Source organism: Oncorhynchus mykiss, chromosome 20, assembly GCF_013265735.2.
Source record: "Oncorhynchus mykiss isolate Arlee chromosome 20, USDA_OmykA_1.1, whole genome shotgun sequence".
NCBI lineage: Eukaryota > Metazoa > Chordata > Actinopteri > Salmoniformes > Salmonidae > Oncorhynchus > Oncorhynchus mykiss.
In genome coordinates, this window is record NC_048584.1 from 36605558 (window position 1) to 36628394 (window position 22837).

Consider the following 22837-nt stretch of genomic DNA (forward strand, 5'->3'; position numbering starts at 1 on the left):
AAGGGACTCTTATTTAGAAGGCTCTGCGTCCCTATTGAGCAGTGAATGGGCTATCAACCAGATTACTTTTTCTATGGCTTCCCTAATGTGTCTACTGTCACAATACATAGTTTCAGGCTTTTATTTTGAAAAAGGAGCCTGAATGTCAACATTGCGTCAGTGGTCAGCTGGAGGCTCTCAGAGTGTTTGGTGCGTAAAGGACAAATGCGGCCATTGTTTCTCTCTATCCTACTAAGAAGCCACCAGTCCCGGTTGATATATTATCAAATAGATATTTGAAAAACACCTTGAGGATTGATTATAAACAACGTTTGCCATGTTTCTGTCGATTATTATGGAGCTAATTTGGAATATTTTTTGGCGTTTTCGTGACTGCACTTTCCGGGCGATTTCTCAGCCAAACGCGAAGAACAAACAGAGCTATTTCGCCTACAAAAATAATATTTTTGGAAAAAAGGAACATTTGCTATCTAACTGGGAGTCTCGTGAGTGAAAACATCCGAAGCTCATCAAAGGTAAACAATTTAATTTGATAGCTTTTCTAATTTCCGTGACCAAGTTACCTGCTGCTAGCTGGACAAAATGCTATGCTAGGCTATCGATAAATTTACACAAATACTTGTCTAGGTGGTCCCTGCACAGGGATAGCTCAGCGGAAATTTCAGAGCGCCACCTATAGTACTTGAGTAAAGTACTCGATAAAACTCAAACTTTCATAAAAATACACATGCAAGGTACTGAATTAAAGCTACACTCGTTGTGAATCTAGCCACCAAGTCAGATTTGTAAAATGCTTTTCGGCGAAAGCATGAGAAGCTTTTATCTGATAGCATGCACCCCCCAAAATACCAGCACGACACGTAAACAACAGATTTTGCGGTAGCCGGCGCTACCCAAAACGCAGAAATAAAAAATAAAACATTCATTACCTTGGACGAGCTTCTTTGTTGGCACTCCTATATGTCCCATAAACATCACAATTGGGTCTTTTTCCCGATTAAATCCGTCATTGTATACCCAAAATGTAATTTGCTGAAGACCAGTCTGATGCTGAGAAGTCCATTTACAAGACGCAACGTCACTTTTTAAAATTACAAAAGTTGCCTATAAACTTTTACAAATCACTTCAAACGACTTTTCTAAACCAACTTTAGGTATTAATAAACATTAATGATGTATCAAATTGATCACGGGGCGATCTGTATTCGATAGCAGCAAGTCTGGAAATCATCGTCCATTTTTTTTCAATTTCACAACATACTGTGGTGCGCCTCAAGAAAGGAGGGGTCTATTCGTGTTGTAACCAAGGATAAATTAATATGAAAATGACAGCAATGGCGACATCGTGTGGAAGCTGTAGGCGTTTACAGGAGATCATTTATTTATTTTAGGTCGCCTTTAACAATACATTGAATGGCGGACGAATATTTTTGTTTTGTTTTTGGTAAACAGTTTTACCAGGGATTTTTACTCCTAAACACATTCTGTTATAGCCACAGACCCGATTTAACCAGTTTTAGAAACGTCAGAGTGTTTTCTATCCACACATACTTATCATATGCATATACTATATTCCTGGCATGAGTAGCAGGACTTTGAAATGTTGCGCGATTTTTATCAAAAAGCTGCGAAAATTCGCATCATCCATAACAGGCTAGCTTTGGCTGTAAAGCATATTTTGAAAATCTGAGATGACAGGGTGATTAACACAAGACTAAGCTGTGTCTCAATATATTTCACTTGTGATTTTCATGAATAGGAATATTTTCTAGGAATATCGATGTCCGTTGTGTTATGTTAATTAGTGTCAGTCGATGATTACGCTCCCTCATGCGGGATGGGGAGTCACTAGAGGTCACCATAACAGCTGGCTGAGGTTCAGCTCCAGTTTCACCTCTCTGTAGGTAAGGGGTTTGTAATGGATGGTTTGAAATCACTTATTTTTAGATGGTTGTAGAAGCTAATGGCTCTTTTTCTGGATTCTGATAATTAGTGGAAATCATCCTAATTCTGCTCGACATGCATTATTTGCTGTTTTACGTTGTACACAGAGGAGGTTTTTGTAGAATTCTGCATGCAGAGTCTCAATTTGATGTTTGTCCCATTTGGTGAATTCTTGGTTGGTGAGTGGACCCCAGACCTCACAACCGTAAAGAGTACTCTAGGGCAACATTGTCTAGGTGGAATTTGTATTTATGGTCCTGGCAACTGAACCTTTTTTCTGTCTGTCTGTGTGTGTCTCTGTCTTAATTATCTTTCTCTCTAATCTTTTATCTCTCAGGTCACTCCATATTTAATTATATTTAGGTCTACATTCGCTTTCGCAACAAATTCTCGTCATATCTTTTCAGCACGTCACTCCACACTGCTCCCCAGGGGCCTAGAGTCCTCCACCTCCACCTCTACAGCACGCCCCTCCACACTGCTCCCCAGGGGCCTAGAGTCCTCCACCTCTACAGCACGCCCCTCCACACTGCTCCCCAGGGGCCTAGAGTCCACCACCTCCACCTCTACAGCACGCCCCTCCACACTGCTCCCCAGGGGCCTAGAGTCCACCACCTCTACAGCACGCTGCTCCCCAGGGGCCTAGAGTCCTCCACCTCTACAGCACGCCCCTCCACACTGCTCCCCAGGGGCCTAGAGTTCACAATCTCCACCTCTACAGCACGCCCCTCCACACTGCTCCCCAGGGGCCTAGAGTCCTCCACCTCCACCTCTACAGCACGCCCCTCCACACTGCTCCCCAGGGGCCTAGAGTCCTCCACCTCCACCTCTACAGCACGCCCCTCCACACTGCTCCCCAGGGGCCTAGAGTCCTCCACCTCCACCTCTACAGCACGCCCCTCCACACTGCTCCCCAGGGGCCTAGAGTCCTCCACCTCCACCTCTACAGCACACCCCTCCACGCTGCTCCCCAGGGGCCTAGAGTCCTCCACCTCTACAGCACGCCCCTCCACACTGCTCCCCAGGGGCCTAGAGTCCACCACCTCTACAGCACGCCCCTCCACGCTGCTCCCCAGGGGCCTAGAGTCCACCACCTCTACAGCACGCCCCTCCACGCTGCCCAGGGGCCTAGAGTCCTCCACCTCCACCTCTACAGCATGCCCCTCCACACTACTCCCCAGGGGCCTAGAGTCATCCACCTCTACAGCACGCCCCTCCACACTACTCCCCAGGGGCCTAGAGTCATCCACCTCAACAGCACGCCCCTCCACGCTGCTACCCAGGGGCCTAGAGTCCTCCACCTCTACAGCACGCCCCTCCACGCTGCTACCCAGGGGCCTAGAGTCCACCACCTCCACCTCTACAGCACGCCCCTCCACACTGCTCCCCAGGGGCCTAGAGTCCACCACCTCTACAGCACGCCCCTCCACGCTGCTCCCCAGGGGCCTAGAGTCCACCACCTCTACAGCACGCCCCTCCACGCTGCCCAGGGGCCTAGAGTCCTCCACCTCCACCTCTACAGCATGCCCCTCCACACTACTCCCCAGGGGCCTAGAGTCATCCACCTCTACAGCACGCCCCTCCACACTACTCCCCAGGGGCCTAGAGTCATCCACCTCTACAGCACGCCCCTCCACACTACTCCCCAGGGGCCTAGAGTCATCCACCTCAACAGCACGCCCCTCCACACTGCTCCCCAGGGGCCTAGAGTCCTCCACCTCTACAGCACGCCCCTCCACGCTGCTCCCCAGGGGCCTAGAGTCCACCACCTCTACAGCACGCTGCTCCCCAGGGCCCTAGAGTCCTCCACCTCTACAGCATGCCGCTCCACCTGCAGCGAGACATTAGAGACAGACACACCACACAGGTAACTGCGTAGATAGGCCTTATAACTACCAAATTTTTACCAGGAGGTACATTAGTACCTTGTATAGGAGCCAAATATGTATTTCCATATTAGTCTGACTTCAATTTGAATAAGTTGTACTGGTTATGATCAACACCACATGTCACGAGTCTAATGGGTTGGTTGGTTGTTTAGGAACACTGGAAGGTTATAGAGTAGCAGCGTTGAAATGTAGAGTAGCTTCAGTTGAGTCCCACTTAAAGCACTCAACTCTAAGAGTTGTGTTTTCTCTTAGTGTTATCAGGTGTCTGTCCTGGGGTGGCATTGTGTGGTTTACTATTTCAGTCATTACCAAAGGCTCAATACACCAGCCTCGTCAATGATTCCCCTGATTCGGCTTCACACACACACACACACCACACACACACTGGTAACTATAATTATGTCTAGAGAAGTGGACACGTTTTGAGAGTTACTGGGGTAAAGATCTATGTTCAGGTCGGAGATGGTAGTGTAGTTGTGGAGGAGAAAGACAGGAGCCCATAGTGGATCATGGAGGAGCCGCAGTTATAACATCACTGAGGTCAGGTACTGTAGGGGGATATAGGAAAAACTAGGTAATAGATAATATCTCATAAGCAGTTACTAACAATGAATTACCACTGTTTGTAAATTGTCATGTCCAAGCTTTTATTTGACTATATAGGTGGTACAGATCAAGAATGCCAAATTGCACTGTAAAGTGTAAAGCTATGCGGTCTCCGTTGTGAATCATCCGTATGCTTCGGACTAGGACTATCACAGATGTCATGTCATCTACCTTATAGTTTGGGAAAGGCTATTCAAGTTATCTGGATAGTGGGTATTTCAGGGCCCGTTCACTGTTTACATTGTATTTTCGGGAATATCAAAAAGTGTCTTTGGCATTGATGACAGAAGAGAAGAGGAAGCGTTGACAGTAGAACTTATTCCTTATCACTGAACGTTTCATAGACTTCTATCTCCTTGTCTCCTTTTTTCCATATCTTGAATGTTTTAGCTCATGCTATTAGAGTACCGTGTGTGTGTGTGTGTGTCTGTCAAACTGCCACGATGCAAATTAGGCACTATTAGTGTCACTCAAGAGCTCTGGAAAGAAAAAAAGATTAAAATGTATCACATCCCTAATTATAATCGCTCCTCAGTGTGTAAACAGTGTTAAATACTAGGCTTCGTCCCCAATGGCACCCAAGTCCATGTAGTTCACTACTGTTGATCAGAGCCCTATTGGCTCTGGTCAAGAGTAGTGCACTAAATAGGGCATAGAGTGCCATTGGGGATGCGCACAAGGTCATTGACACCTCAGAGGAGAAGTTACAGCATTTAAAGGGATCATTAAATGTAGTCGTCCTTCACTGGTCTAATGTGAGTGCTCCTTTATTTCAGTCTAATTGCTTATCAACTGCTCGTGGAAATCCAAAGCAGTGTTTTCTAATTCACTGTTATATCTCAAATGGCACCCTATTCCCTACATAGTGCACTACTTTTACCAGAGCCCTATGGGCCCAGGTCAAAAGTAGTGCACTATATAGGGAATAGGGGGGGCATTTGGGACACACCCACCGTTTATTCAGACCAATGTGCTGAAATGCCTTCATGATCAATAGTGTGTTGTTGTTGACATTCCTAAGTGTCCATTGTTCAGGCAGACAAGACAAGCTGGACCGCTGCTAGCATACTGTTGGAACCTTTCTGTTCAAATTCCACCCGAGCTGAGGAGACCAGCTCCAAGAACAACATAGATCTGACTAGGTTTTATTGGTCAGTCCAGAAATAGTCCCATTTTAATTGGTCAATCCTGAAGTATACCAGTTTTGATTGGTCAATCCAGAGGGGGTGACCTTGATAATTTATTGTTAAAACCTGGCCACACCACTCGCCCCCATTCTGTCCTCCACGCCATGCAAGATGACCCCCGTTACCTCGGCAAAAAACCTCTGTGACCTCATCAGGAGACTCGGCCTCCCAGGGCGGGGTCAGCATCAGGAAGCGCAGGCGGCTGGTGGCCAGCCCCAGGGGACTACAATGGAACTCTACAGGTTCACTTCATCCCTCTATCAATTTTTTTTTCTCTCTCTCTCTCTAAAGTTGTGTGGGGTGACTCATTATCTGCTTGTTTCTCTGTATAACTTCTTCAGTAGTGAACGTGCTCTTCCCTTGGATCTATGATGTTCCTTTTTATTATGCAGAGTGGTCTGTTTCCTGTGTGTGTGGTGTGAGTGAGTGTATGTCTCAGCTCCACCCTTCTAGAGAATGATAATGACTTCTTCCTCTTAGACAGATGAGACACACAACTCCTCTCCTCTCCCCTCTCCTCACCCCTCCCCTCTACTCCTTTCCCCTCTCCTCACCCCTCCCCTCTCCTGCTCTACCGTTTGGTGTCTAACCAAACTAAGTCTAACCGAACTATTCTAACAAGCAGTTTTCATTTTAGCCCACTAGAGGGAGCTGTAGTCTAATACAAGCTCTGTGCTGCCACAGGATGACCTAACAAAACAGTCAGTAACACACCACTCTAACATGTCCACTCTGCGTATATTATTATCCTATATATTATAAGCTCAAAAACAATGAAATTGTTGTTTTGTCCTGGGTTTGAGGAAGGGGAACAGTGGACCTGAAGGTCCCCAGGTCGAATCTCACCTCGACCGGAAATAATATTTCTTGACAACCCCTATAGTCTCCATAGGTGATGCTATTTTTCACATTGGTGAATTTAAGACCACGTGAGTTAATGTAACGATTATGTTAAATTAAATCTAGGGTTGCTACCCAAGCCGGCTGGTTGTTCGTTCTATTGCTTCGGTTGCCAGAGACGCGACCCAGTCGTTAAGTATATTTGTTCTGTATCTATGGAACGCGACCCAGTCGTTAAGTATATTTGTTCTGTGTCTATGGACGCGGCCCAGTCGTTAAGTATATTTGTTCTGTATCTATGGACGCGGCCCAGTCGTTAAGTATATTTGTTCTGTATCTATGGAACGCGGCCCAGTCGTTAAGTATATTTGTTCTGTATCTATGGAACGCGGCCCAGTCGTTAAGTATATTTGTTCTGTATCTATGGAACGCGGCCCAGTCGTTAAGTATATTTGTTCTGTATCTATGGAACGCGGCCCAGTCGTTAAGTATATTTGTTCTGTATCTATGGACGCGGCCCAGTCGTTAAGTATATTTGTTCTGTATCTATTGACGCGACCCAGTCGTTAAGTATATTTGTTCTGTATCTATGGAACGCGACCCAGTCGTTAAGTATATTTGTTCTGTATCTATGGAACGCGGCCCAGTCGTTAAGTATATTTGTTCTGTATCTATGGAACGCGGCCCAGTCGTTCGTTCTGAATGTTCTATTACAATAATGGCTGGCAACGTTCTTATCCCTTGCTAGCTAGCCAACTATGGCTAACTTACAGTCACGTCAAACAGTGCAGACAGAATAACAACAGTAGCTGCATTAGTTTAAGCTGTTTCCTAGTGACATTTATTTGGACACATCCATAACAATGAGCTAATGAGGCACGATTCCATCTGGCATAGAATATGTGTTTTCTCGTCAGGACACTGTTGTTTAGAGGAGCTGGCCAACAACACAGCTAACACAATCACTTCAAAGCTGGAAAGACGCCAAATAGCTGCACTTTGTTTTGTTTTCTATTGATATTTATGATATTTCTGTATACATATCCATATAAATTAGGCTGTTTCATGATTTCGACTGGCTGAGAAAAGCTGCCTGCCTCTGTCTCATCCCAACTCCCAACACGTTCATTACTATGCAACAGCTGGAGATCGAATTTGAATATTGAAACAATCTTACAAATGTCAGAGACGGAGGTGGGCGACGCTATAGGCTGTGTCCTTGTTCCAAATAATGAAAAGTTCTACATGATTGACTTTTGAAACAAGGGAATGGAGATGGAGATTGGACGTGGTCGACAGCCTAACGTGGGTAAAACGGCGTCTTGCTTTACTTTTCCTCCTGCTACGTTTCTATAATGTCACGATGACAGAAGTCACTGTTCTTTGACAACATGCTCCTCATCAACTGTCATGTACCTCGTCAAATGCCATTCAGCTTAATCTTAGCTTTGAAATGAACTTTGTGACATAATAAGTGAATGTCCTCATTCTGTTGCGATCCAGGGAATTGGCCATGTTGGATTCCCTCGATTACTCTATGTGGAGATGTGAATTATGATATTGACTTTGAAGCCCAATTTCATTTTAGTCGATATAGAAAATGCCAATGGCGTCGGCATGAATGTCATCGCAAGTTATATATAGCCAGCCAGCGTCTTAGAAATACCTCTAGACTAATGTTTTATAAGTAATTATGCTCTGTCTTAGCACTTTGGGTACTGAATAGCATTTAAACTATCTGGATGCTGAATGGTATATTGGATGCTTGGCCAGTGATTCTGCGATGCTGAACATCAGCATTTAAACCATCCGGATGCTGAATGGTATATTGGATGCTTGGTAGTGATTCTGCGATGCTGAACATCAGCAGCTATACTGTATTCTCACCGTAGAATGCTTTCACTATAGTAAGTGTCTGGAGCTAAAATTTCTAGTCCATGTTCAGAGGTTATTGTGATGTTTTATTTATTTAACCTTTATTTAACTAGGCAAGTCAGTTAAGAACAAATTCTTATTTTCAATGACGACCTAGGCACAGTGGGTTAACTGCATAGGCACAGTGGGTTAACTGCCTAGGCACAGTGGGTTAACTGCCTAGGCACAGTGGGTTAACTGCCTAGGAACAGTGGGTTAACTGCCTAGGCACAGTGGGTTAACTGCCTAGGCACAGTGGGTTAACTGCCTAGGCACAGTGGGTTAACTGCCTAGGAACAGTGGGTTAACTGCCTAGGAACAGTGGGTTAACTGCCTAGGAACAGTGGGTTAACTGCCTAGGAACAGTGGGTTAACTGCCTAGGCTACCTGCAGCCCCATGTGGACGTGACTGTCTGCAGTTAAACTTTTCAGTCCGTGTTCAGAAGTTATTGTGATGTGGACGTGACTGGAGCTTTTTGGCTAGGTGTGTGTGTGTGTGTGTGTGTGTTAGTGTGTTAGTGTGTGTGTGTGTGTGTGTGTGTGTTTAACACAGCCATTCAATTACGTTAAAGCTGTCAATGTATTTTTTAAATATTTTCTTTTAACCTTTATTTAACTAGGCCTGTCAGTTAGTTTTTGGGGATTGCTTTACACACTAAAATGAAAAGTAGTACACTATTAGCGAAACCTTACACTCAAGAAGCCAAACATCAGCCCATATTTGCACAACTATAAGCACATTGTCAACCTCACACTTGTTGCAAAACTCTACACACAGTGATTTGCAAAACACTAAACACACTTAACATACATTACACACACAAATCTATCATGAAGTCACGTCCTTGCAATACCAAAGCACTGACTGTCAAATTACCACACCGTCCAAACAATTGGTTCAACACAGTCATCAGGTGTGGTCTTTTTCTACATAGGATTGAGGGTCAGGGACGACAAGGGGGAAGGCCTCTTATGTTCACAGAACAGCAAGAGAGGGAGATGGTAAACATGGTTTTGGCCAACAATGCTATAACACTCAAGCAGCTCCAAGCTAACATTGTCAATAACCACGCCATTTTCAACGATATCCATCAGGTCTCAACAGCAACACTGGCACGCATCCTAAAAAAAACCATATTCATATGCCATAACCAAATGCCTTTTTAGCGCAATTCTGAAAGGGTCATGACTGCGGCATGATTATGCAGAGGTATGTATTCACTTTAGCAGTGTGATCTTGCATACTGTCTCATAATCTTTTACTGTACTGTAATATGTATACTAGATCTACACTGAACTACACAATTTTGCCCGACACTGTTTTTCAGAGTTTTACGAATGGATGGAGAGGAGATCCAGCATGAGTTCATTTACGTAGATGAGGCTGGGTTCAACCTGACGAGAACACGAAGGAGGGGAAGAAACCTCATTGGCCACAGGGCTATAGTCAATGTCCCAGGGCAACGTGGGGGTAATATAACACTCTGTGCAGCCATTACCCAGAATGGGGTCCTCCACCGCCATGCCCATATGGGCCCTTACAACACAGCACTCATACTTACATTCTTGGACTAATTGCACAACATAACAGCAGCAAATCAAATTGATCATATGCAATACATTGTTGTCTGGGACAATGTGTCTTTCCACCGCTCTGCTCTGGTTCAGAACTGGTTTCAGCAACATCCACATTTCACCGTCCTATATCTTCCACCATACTCTCCATTCCTCAACCCTATAGAAGAGTTTTTCTCGGCATGGCGGTGGAAGGTATATGATCTCCGTCTCCAGGCTGAGGTACCCCTCATCCAAGCCATGGAGGAGGGCTGTGACCAGATGGAGGTAGCAGCAATGCAAGGATGGATTCGTCATTCAAGACGTTTCTTTCCAAGGTAATAACAACATTGCCTGCGATGTTGATGAAATTCTCTGGCCAGATCCAGCTAGGTGAAGAGACCATGTCTAGTTATTTTTTGTTTTATTTTTTTGAACTTACAATATGTAAAGTGACGTTTGGTTACAGTATTATGAATCTCCATGTCAACATTTTGGGCGTATTGAGAAATAAATGAGTTTCTTCAGTCTGCAACATTGGTCTTTTGTAGTGTTTGGTGAATTTACATTATATTTGTACTTTGTTGATAGTAGCCTACTCTAATCATATGTAAGTAGAAGTGCTAAAAGTGTTTTAGGTTTATCACAGCAGAGTGTAACTCGTGTAAACAGAGTATAGTAATGTGAAACGTGTGTGTTTCATATGGTAACAAAGGGTGGGTTTTAAAAAGAAGTGTATAGTTTTTACAAGAGTGTTTAATTTTGCAAAGGATCTGTAGTGTTGTGCTAATTGGGTGTGTGGTTGTGCTAATTGGGTGTGTGGTTGTGCTAATTGGGTGTAGTGTTTTGAAAACACGGGCCCTGTTTTGAAAATCGTGCTTAAGCAATCAAAAAAAACTGTAAGAACAAATTGTTATTTACAATGACGGCCTACGACAGGGCAAAAGGCCTCCTCCTGCGGGGACGGGGTCTTTTTAAATAAATACTATTTAAATATAGGACAAAACACACATCAACACAACACTACATAAAGAGAGACCTAAGACAACAACATAGCAAGGTAGCAAAACATGACAACACAGCATGGTACTAGCAACACAACATAATAACAGCATGGTAGCAACATTACAACAACATGGTAGCAACACAACATGACAACATGGTAGCAACACACCATGACAACAACATGGTAGCAACACATGACAACAACATGGTAGCAACACACCATGACAACAACATGGTAGCAACACACCATGACAACAACATGGTAGCAACACACCATGACAACAACATGGTAGCAACACACCATGACAACAACATGGTAGCAACACAACATGACAACAACATGGTAGCAGCACAACATGATAACAAAATGGTAGCAACACACCATGACAACAACATGGTAGCAACACAACATGACCAAATTGTAGCAACACACCATGACAACATGGTAGCAACACAACATGACAACAACATGGTAGCAACACACCATGACAACAACATGGTAGCAACACACCATGACAACAACATGGTAGCAACACACCATGACAACAACATGGTAGCAACACACCATGACAACAACATGGTAGCAACACACCATGACAACAACATGGTAGCAACACACCATGACAACATGGTAGCAACACACCATGACAACAAAATGGTAGCAACACAACATGATAACAACATGGTAGCAACACACCATGACAACATGGTTGCAACACACCATGACAACATGGTTGCAACACACCATGACAACAACATGGTAGCAACAAAACATAACAACATGGTTGCAACACAGCATGACAACAACATGGTTGCAACACAGCATGACAACAACATGGTTGCAACACAACATGACAACAACATGGTAGCAGCACAAAATAAGGTATAAACATTATTGGGCATGGACAACAGCACAAAGGACAAGCATGTAGAGACAACAATATATCACACTAAGCAGCCACAACTGTCAGTACGTGGTTCCATGATGTGTGTAAGTGTAAAAACATATAAACTCAGCAAAAAAAAGAAACCCCAGTCCTCTCACTGTCAACTGCATTTATTTTCAGCAAACTTAACATGTGTAAATATTTCTATGAACATAACAAGATTCAACAACTGAGACATAAACTGAACAAGTTCCACAGACATGTGACTAACAGAAATGGAATAATGTGTCCCTGAACAAAGGGGGGATCAAAATCAAAAGTAACAGTCAGTATCTGGTGTGGCCACCAGCTGTATTAAGTACTGCAGTGCATCTCCTCATGAACTGCATCAGATTAGATTTGCTATTTCTTGCTGTGAGATGTTACCCCACTCTTCCACCAAGGCACCTGCAAGTTCCCAGACATTTCTGTGGGGAATGGCCTTAGCCCTCACCCTCCGATCCAGCAAGTCCCAGACGTGCTCAATGGGATTGAGATCCGGGCTCTTCGCTGGCCATAGCAGAACACTGACATTCCTATTTTCCAGGAAATCACGCACAGAACGAGCAGTGTGACTGGTGGCATTGTCACGCTGGAGGTTCATGTCAGGATGAGCCTGCAGGAAGGGTATCAGATGAGGGAGGAGGATGTCTTCCCTGTAAACGCACAGTGTTGAGAATGCCTGCAATGACAACAAGCTCAGTCTGATGATGCTGTGACACACCGCCCCAGACCATGACGGACTCTCCACCTCCAAATTGATCCTGCTCCAGAGTACAGGCCTCGGTGTAACGCTCATTCCTTCGACGATAAACACAAATCCGACATCACCCCTTGCGAGACACAACCACGACACGTCAGTGAAGTGCACTTTTGCCAGTCCTGTCTGGTCCAGCGACGGTGGGTTTGTGCCCATAGGCGACGTTGTTGCCGGTGATGTCTGGAGAGGACCTGCCTTACAACAGGCCTACAAGCCCTCAGTCCCTCTCAGCCTATTGAGGATAGTCTGAGCACTGATGGAGAAATTATGCATTCCTGGTGTAACTTGGGCTGTTGTTGTTGCCCTCCTGTGCAGGTGTTGTTACACGTGGTCTGAAACTGCTATGACGATCAGCTGTTCATCTTGTCTCCCTGTAGCTCTGTCTTAGGCGTCTCACAGTACGGACATTGCAATTTATTGCCCTGGCCACATCTGCAGTCCTCGTGCCTCCTTGCAGCATGCCTAAGGCACGTTCACCCAAATGAGCAGGGACCCTGGGCATCTTTCTTTTGGTGTTTTTCAGAGTCAGTAGAAAGGCCTCTTTAGTGTCCTAAGTTTTCATAACTGTGACCTTAATTGCCTACTGTCTGTAAGCTGTTAGTGTCTTAATGACCGTTCCACAGGTGCATGTTCATTCATTATTTTTGTTTCATTGAACAAGCATTGGAAATACTGTTTAAACCTTTTACATTGAAGATCTGTGAAGTTATTTGGATTTTTTTATAAATTGTCTTTGAACGACAGGGTCCTGAAAAGGGACGTTTCTTTTTTTGCTGAGTTCATAAACATGAGATCATTGCATTGTACCCTGCTTTTACCAAGGATGGCCGTATTATCAGTGACAATGACACAGCACTATATGGGTGTATTGGCTTGGTAATCATTGCGTTCTTGTGGTTTGAGAGAGTGCCAGAGAGCAGAATAATGTATGAGTTTACAAACGTCCAACACCTGTTGAATATGACAGGTGTCAGTAAACCTCGTAAAAATAAGGCCAGCATTACAGTTACAGTCACTAACCCTCTAGATCAGTGGTTCCCAAACTGCGGGGCTCGGCAAAAACATTTTTATTTGTTTTCTGGAATTCAGTCTGGCTTTCAACTTCCTCTTGAAAGTTGTAGTAGAGGAATCCTCTTGTCATGTCAGTCATTACAAACCTTGGAGAGATATTTATAACTTGTCAGAAATGTCCAGATCAACTAGCCCATGTCAACATATATATTTTTTTTGCTAGGTTTTTTTGCCCGTAGGTTTTGTTGTAACGTTTGAATCGCCCAAATATCACATGAATATACAATAGACATGGAAATATGTGTAGAATTGCAAAAAATATGAGCTTAATAACTGCATAATTTGTAGAATTGCAGGAAATAAGCTTTAAAACCTGCAAAAATGTTTATCTGACAACAAGAGGGATGAGTGAGGTGTACTCTCATTTGTTTTTCGAAGTAGCTAGCAAGCTAGCCAACTTTAGCCAGTTAGCTTGAGTGCTTGACTGACGTTGTGAGGTCAGAACGCTCAGATCAACCCTACTCCTCGACCGGAGCATCCAGTGAGCTCTCTGAACGCTCCGAGAGCAAAAGGCTTTGAAATAACTAATAAACAATCTGATAATGCGCTAAATTTACGGATGACCCAGCGTACTCTGACACGCTGGAGGCAATTTATGAACGCAGACCCTGTTTATATCAACCTAACAGCATCCTGTTTATATCAACCTAACGGCATCCTGTTTATATCAACCTAACAGCTTCCTGTTGATATCAACCTAACAGCATCCTGTTTATATCAACCTAACAACACTATGTTTATATCAACCTAACAGCATCCCGTTTATATCAACCTAACAGCATCCTGTTTATATCAACCTAACGGCATCCTGTTTATATCAACCTAACAACATCCTGTTTATATCAACCTAACAGCATCCTGTTTATATCAACCTAACAGCATCCTGTTTATATCAACCTAACAGCATCCTTTTTATATCAACCTAACAGCATCCTGTTTATATCAACCTAACAGCATCCTGTTTATATCAACCTAACAGCATCCTGTTGATATCAACCTAACAGCATCCTGTTGATATCAACCTAACAGCATCCTGTTGATATCAACCTAACAGCATCCTGTTGATATCAACCTAACAGCATCCTGTTGATATCAACCTAACAGCATCCTGTTTATATCAACCTAACAGCATCCTGTTTATATCAACCTAACATCATCCTGTTTATATCAACCTAACAGCATCCTGTTGATATCAACCTAACAGCATCCTGTTGATATCAACCTAACAGCATCCTGTTGATATCAACCTAACAGCATCCTGTTGATATCAACCTAACAACACTATGTTTATATCAACCTAACAGCATCCTGTTGATATCAACCTAACAGCATCCTGTTTATATCAACCTAACATCATCCTGTTGATATCAACCTAACAGCATCCTGTTGATATCAACCTAACAACACTATGTTGATATCAACCTAACAACACTATGTTGATATCAACCTAACAACACAATGTTTATATCAACCTAACAACACTATGTTTATATCAACCTAACAACACTATGTTGATATCAACCTAACAGCACTATGTTTATATCAACCTAACAGCATCCTGTTGATATCAACCTAACAGCACTATGTTTATATCAACCTAACAGCATCCTGTTGATATCAACCTAACAGCATCCTGTTGATATCAACCTAACAGCATCCTGTTTATTATTTGTCTGTCTGTGTTTTCCAGCTAAACACTGTGCACTGTTAACACATGATTATACTGTAATCTCCCTTCCCTTTCTTTCCCTGCTATTGACTGATGCACAGCCAGTGTCCCATTAGAATCTGCTCCTGTTTATATCAACCTAACAGCATCCTGTTGATATCAACCTAACAGCATCCTGTTGATATCAACCTAACAGCATCCTGTTGATATCAACCTAACAGCATCCTGTTGATATCAACCTAACAGCATCCTGTTGATATCAACCTAACAGCATCCTGTTGATATCAACCTAACAGCATCCTGTTGATATCAACCTAACAGCATCCTGTTTATATCAACCTAACAGCATCCTGTTTATATCAACCTAACATCATCCTGTTTATATCAACCTAACAGCATCCTGTTGATATCAACCTAACAGCATCCTGTTGATATCAACCTAACAGCATCCTGTTGATATCAACCTAACAGCATCCTGTTGATATCAACCTAACAACACTATGTTTATATCAACCTAACAGCATCCTGTTGATATCAACCTAACAGCATCCTGTTTATATCAACCTAACATCATCCTGTTGATATCAACCTAACAGCATCCTGTTGATATCAACCTAACAACACTATGTTGATATCAACCTAACAACACTATGTTGATATCAACCTAACAACACAATGTTTATATCAACCTAACAACACTATGTTTATATCAACCTAACAACACTATGTTGATATCAACCTAACAGCACTATGTTTATATCAACCTAACAGCATCCTGTTGATATCAACCTAACAGCACTATGTTTATATCAACCTAACAGCATCCTGTTGATATCAACCTAACAGCATCCTGTTGATATCAACCTAACAGCATCCTGTTTATTATTTGTCTGTCTGTGTTTTCCAGCTAAACACTGTGCACTGTTAACACATGATTATACTGTAATCTCCCTTCCCTTTCTTTCCCTGCTATTGACTGATGCACAGCCAGTGTCCCATTAGAATCTGCTCCTGTTTATATCAACCTAACAGCATCCTGTTGATATCAACCTAACAGCATCCTGTTGATATCAACCTAACAGCATCCTGTTGATATCAACCTAACAGCATCCTGTTGATATCAACCTAACAACACTATGTTTATATCAACCTAACAGCATCCTGTTTATATCAACCTAACAGCATCCTGTTTATATCAACCTAACAGCATCCTGTTTATATCAACCTAACAGCACTATGTTTATATCAACCTAACAGCATCCTGTTGATATCAACCTAACAGCATCCTGTTGATATCAACCTAACAGCATCCTGTTGATATCAACCTAACAGCATCCTGTTGATATCAACCTAACAGCATCCTGTTTATATCAACCTAACAGCATCCTGTTTATATCAACCTAACAACATCCTGTTTATATCAACCTAACAGCATCCTGTTTATATCAACCTAACAGCATCCTGTTTATATCAACCTAACAGCATCCTGTTTATATCAACCTAACAGCATCATGTTTATATCAACCTAACAGCATCCTGTTTATATCAACCTAACAGCACTATGTTTATATCAACCTAACAGCATCCTGTTGATATCAACCTAACAGCATCCTGTTGATATCAACCTAACAGCATCCTGTTTATATCAACCTAACAGCACTATGTTTATATCAACCTAACAGCATCCTGTTTATATCAACCTAACAGCATCCTGTTGATATCAACCTAACAGCATCCTGTTGATATCAACCTAACAGCATCCTGTTGATATCAACCTAACAGCATCCTGTTGATATCAACCTAACAGCATCCTGTTGATATCAACCTAACAGCACTATGTTTATATCAACCTAACAGCACTATGTTTATATCAACCTAACAGCATCCTGTTGATATCAACCTAACAGCATCCTGTTGATATCAACCTAACAGCATCCTGTTGATATCAACCTAACAGCATCCTGTTGATATCAACCTAACAGCATCCTGTTGATATCAACCTAACAGCATCCTGTTGATATCAACCTAACAGCATCCTGTTGATATCAACCTAACAGCATCCTGTTGATATCAACCTAACAGCATCCTGTTGATATCAACCTAACAGCATCCTGTTGATATCAACCTAACAGCATCCTGTTGATATCAACCTAACATCAACCTGTTGATATCAACCTAACAGCACTATGTTTATATCAACCTAACAGCATCCTGTTTATATCAACCTAACAGCATCCTGTTGATATCAACCTAACAGCATCCTGTTGATATCAACCTAACAGCATCCTGTTGATATCAACCTAACAGCATCCTGTTGATATCAACCTAACAGCATCCTGTTGATATCAACCTAACAGCATCCTGTTGATATCAACCTAACAGCATCCTGTTGATATCAACCTAACAGCATCCTGTTTATATCAACCTAACAGCACTATGTTTATATCAACCTAACAGCATCCTGTTTATATCAACCTAACAGCATCCTGTTGATATCAACCTAACAGCATCCTGTTGATATCAACCTAACAGCATCCTGTTGATATCAACCTAACAGCATCCTGTTTATATCAACCTAACAGCATCCTGTTTATATCAACCTAACAGCATCCTGTTTATATCAACCTAACAGCATCCTGTTTATATCAACCTAACAGCATCCTGTTGATATCAACCTAACAGCACTATGTTTATATCAACCTAACAGCATCCTGTTTATATCAACCTAACAGCATCCTGTTTATATCAACCTAACAGCATCCTGTTTATATCAACCTAACAGCATCCTGTTTATATCAACCTAACAGCATCCTGTTTATATCAACCTAACAGCACTATGTTTATATCAACCTAACAGCATTGTGTTTATTCTTTGTCTGTCTGTGTTTTCCAGCTAAACACTGTGCACTGTTAACACGTGATTATACTGTAATCTCCCTTCCCTTTCTTTCCCTGCTATTGACTGACGCACAGCCAGTGTCCCATTAGAATATGCTGCTGTGAACCTTACCGTCTGTCTGTTTGGATGGCAGGAGAGGAGGAGAGGAAGGATAGGGGGAGAAGAGGTGGAGAGGAGGAATGGAGGGATTAAGTGGGAAAAGAGAGGAGGCAGACGGATGGAGGGAGAGGAGAGCGAGGGAGAATAGAGATGTAGGGAGAGGAGAGGACCAGGGAGAATAGAGATGTAGGGAGAGGAGAGGACCAGGGAGAATAGAGATGTAGGGAGAGGAGAGGACCAGGGAGAATAGAGATGTAGGGAGAGGAGAGGACCAGGGAGAATAGAGATGTAGGGAGAGGAGAGGACCAGGGAGAATAGAGAGGGAAGTCATCTTTTTACGCAGGCGCTCTCTATCTTCCCATCTCTCTTTTCAATTACCTCTCCTCTCATGTCACGCTCTTTGTCATTATCTGTGTCTCCTCTCTGCCAGAATCTCTTTCCTTATCCTCCTCTCTCTTGCTCTTTTCATCAGCATCTTACTCCTCTCTCTCTCTCTTCCCTCTATACCTGCATCTCTTCATCTCTTTCTCTCTGTCAGAATCTCTTTTCTCTTTCTCTTCACCCCTTACTCTCTCTATTCTTTCTTTCCCCCTTCACTCGCTCGCTTCTCCCTTCTCCCTTCGCTCCCACTGTTCTTTGTCTGTCACATCTCTCTCTCCCCTGCCAGACCCCCAGCTGTGACTGCTCCGGCGTGGCAACAGTTGTCATGGAAACAGTCCTCTTAGCTCGTTACCATGCGGCAGGTTTTGTTTTATTGTTTTTACTTCCTGTTTTCCCCTAATTATACGGCAGCATATTATGTGTTCTAGTGTTCTGGAACAGTCCTCAGTGTTCATTGCCAGGAACACATTACATCACCCTGGCAGGTAAATGCAGACGACAGCAGTGTTTCATTCTTTTTCAGGTTTGCTGAGTCATGATTGAAAAGCATCTTATCAAATGTGATAATAATTTCAACAACAAGAAAATCATCCCAGAACATTCCGAATATTTTCGGAATAATTTCAATGATAAATTACATTTCATAACTTTGGGAATTATTTAATATATAGAATTGTCCCCACAACAAAATTGCAAGGAGCTATCCGTAGAGCTCTGAGATTTTTGATGAGGCCTACAGTGGGGCAAAAAAAGTATTTAGTCAGCCACCAATTGTGCAAGTTCTCCCACTTAAAAAGATGCGAGAGGCCTGTAATTTTCATCATAGACTATGACAGACAAAAGGAGAAAAAAAATCCTGAAAATCACATTGTAGGATTTTTTATGAATTTATTTGCAAATTATGGTGGAAAATAAGTATTTGGTCACCTACAAACAAGCAAGATTTCTGGCTCTCACAGACCTGTAACTTCTTCTTTAAGAGGCTCCTCTGTCCTCCACTCATTACCTGTATTAAAGGCACCTGTTTGAGCTTGTTATCAGTATAAAAGGCACCTGTCCACAACCTCAAACAGTCACACTCCAAACTCCACTATGGCCAAGACCAAAGAGCTGTCAAAGGACACCAGAAACAAAATTGTAGACCTGCACCAGGCTGGGAAGACTGAATCTGCAATAGGTAAGCAGCTTGGTTTGAAGAAATCAACTGTGGGAGCAATTATTAGGAAATGGAAGACATACAAGACCACTGATCTCCCTCGATCTGGGGCTCCACGCAAGATCTCACCCCATGGGGTCAAAATGATCACAAGAACGGTGAGCAAAAAATTCCAGAACCACACGGGGGGACCTAGTGAATGACCTGCAGAGAGCTGGGACCACAGTAACAAAGCCTACCATCAGTAACACACTACGCCTCAAGGGACTCAAATCCTGCAGTGCCAGACGTGTCCCCCTGCTTAAGCCAGTACATGTCCAGGCCCGTCTGAAGTTTGCTAGAGAGCATTTTGATGATCCAGAAGAAGATTGGGAGAATGTCATATGGTCAGATGAAACCAAAATATAACTTTTTGGTAAAAACTCAACTCGTCGTGTTTGCAGGACAAAGAATGCTGGGTTGCATACAAACAACACCATACCTACTGTGAAGCATGGGGGTGGAAACATCATGCTTTGGGGGTGGAAACATCATGCTTTGGGGCTGTTTTTCTGCAAAGGGACCAGGACGACTGATCCGTGTAAAGGAAAGAATGAATGGGGCCATGTATCGTGAGATTTTGAGTGAAAACCTGCTTCCATCAGCAAGGGCAGTGAAGATGAAACGTGGCTGGGTCTTTCAGCATGACAATGATCCCAAACACACCGCCCGGGCAATGAAGGAGTGGTTTCGTAAGAAGCATTTCAAGGTCCTGGAGTGGCCTAGCCAGTCTCCAGATCTCAACCCCATAGAAAATCTTTGGAGGGAGTTGAAAGTCCGTGTTGCCCAGCAACAGCCCCAAAACATCACTGCCAAAATACCAGCAACAGTGTGTGAAAACCTTGTGAAGACTTACAAAACACTTTGACCTCTGTCATTGCCAACAAAGGGTATATAGCAAAGTATTGAGATAAACTTTTGTTATTGACCAAATACTTATTTTCCACCATAATTTGCAAATAAATTCATTAAAAATCCTACAATGTCATTTTTTTTCTCATTTTGTCTGTCATAGTTGAAGTGTACCTATGATGAATATTACAGGCCTCTCGCATCTTTTTAAGTGACCACTGTGGAAGCCAATTCTAGATTTCATTTTTGATTGGAGATGCTTAATGTGAGTCTGGAAGGAGAGTTTACAGTCTAGCTTTAAGTCTGAGCTGATATTGGCTGTGAGTGGTACTTCTAATAGTACACGGTGGTGTATAGGTTGCATGGTCCTTCATGCTGGTTTAATGAGCTGGTGGTTAGGCCCTCTGTCATTCAGTCAGTACGGAGCTGCTCCCAAGTGCTCAGCTACCTATGTGGACGAACCTGATACATTCAAACACACACGAACACACACACACGCACACACACACATACACGCGCACACACATACACACGCACACACATACACGCGCACACACACTTTCACGCACACACACACACACACACACACACACAGACACAGACACACACACACTTGCAACAGCTGACATAGACACACAGTGAGCTGAGAGAAACATGAACAGCAGATTAGTATGTGTGTGTGTGTGACAACTCTTCATAATGAGTTTGATAATGTGCAGTCTACAGTATAATTATTTTCTATTCGTCTGGTAGCTATGAAGTCTATTGAATTGATCTTAATGTTTTCTGTCTGAGTGCACCAGCTTAAACCTCTTAAGGATCGGCCCCTTTTTTTCAATTTTCGCCTAAAATGACATACCCAAATCTATCTGCCTGTAGCTCAGGCCCTGAGGCAAGGATATGCATATTCTTGGTACCATTTGAAATTAAACACTTTGAAGTTTGTGGAAATGTGAAAGAAATGTAGGATAATATAACACAATAGATCTGGTTAAAGATAATACTAAGAAAAAAACATTTTGTTTTGTATTTTTTTTTTTTGTAAGAGAAAGGCCATAATGTATTATTCCAGCCCAGGTGCAATTTATATTTTGGCCATTACATAGCAGCAGCGTATGGGAAAAGTTTGAGACTGATCCAATGAACCATTGCATTTCTGTTCAAAATGTTGTCTCAAGACTGCCCAAATGTGCCTAATTTGTTTATTAATAACTGTTCATGTTCAAAACTGTGCACTCTCCTCAAACAATAGCATGGTATTATTTCACTGTAATAACTACTGTAAATTGGACAGTGCAGTTAGATTAACAAGAATTTAAGCTTTCTGCCAATATCAGATATGTCTATGTCCTGGGAAATGTTCTTGTTACTTACAACCTCATGCTAATCGCATTAGCCTGCGTTAGCTCAACCGTCCCGCAGGTGACCCACCAATCAGAATAAGTTTTATAAGTGTGCGAGTGTCTGCTAAGTGTTTGAGCGTGTGGTTGTGCATTTGTGTGTATGTTTGTGTGTTTGCGGGGTTGTGATTGTGTATGTGTGTATGAGTATTTGGGTGTGACCAGTTACAATGCCTTCAGAAAGTATTCATACCCCTTGACTAATTCCACATTTTGTTGTGTTACAGCCTGACTTCAAAATGGATTAAATAGATTTTCCCTACCATCTACCCACAATACCTGTTACGCCCTGACCAAATCAAAATCAAATCAAATGTATTTATATAGCCCTTCGTACATCAGCTGATATCTCAAAGTGCTGTACAGAAACCCAGCCTAAAACCCCAAACAGCAAGCAATGCAGGTGTAGAAGCACGGTGGCTAGGAAAAACTCCCTAGAAAGGCCAAAACCTAGGAAGAATCCTAGAGAGGAACCAGGCTATGTGGGGTGGCCAGTCCTCTTCTGGCTGTGCCGAGTGGAGATTATAACAGAACATGGTCAAGATGTTCAAATGTTCATAAATGACAAGCATGGTCAAATAATAATAATCACAGGCAGAACAGTTGAAACTGGAGCAGCAGCACGGTTAGTGCATTATTGCAAAGA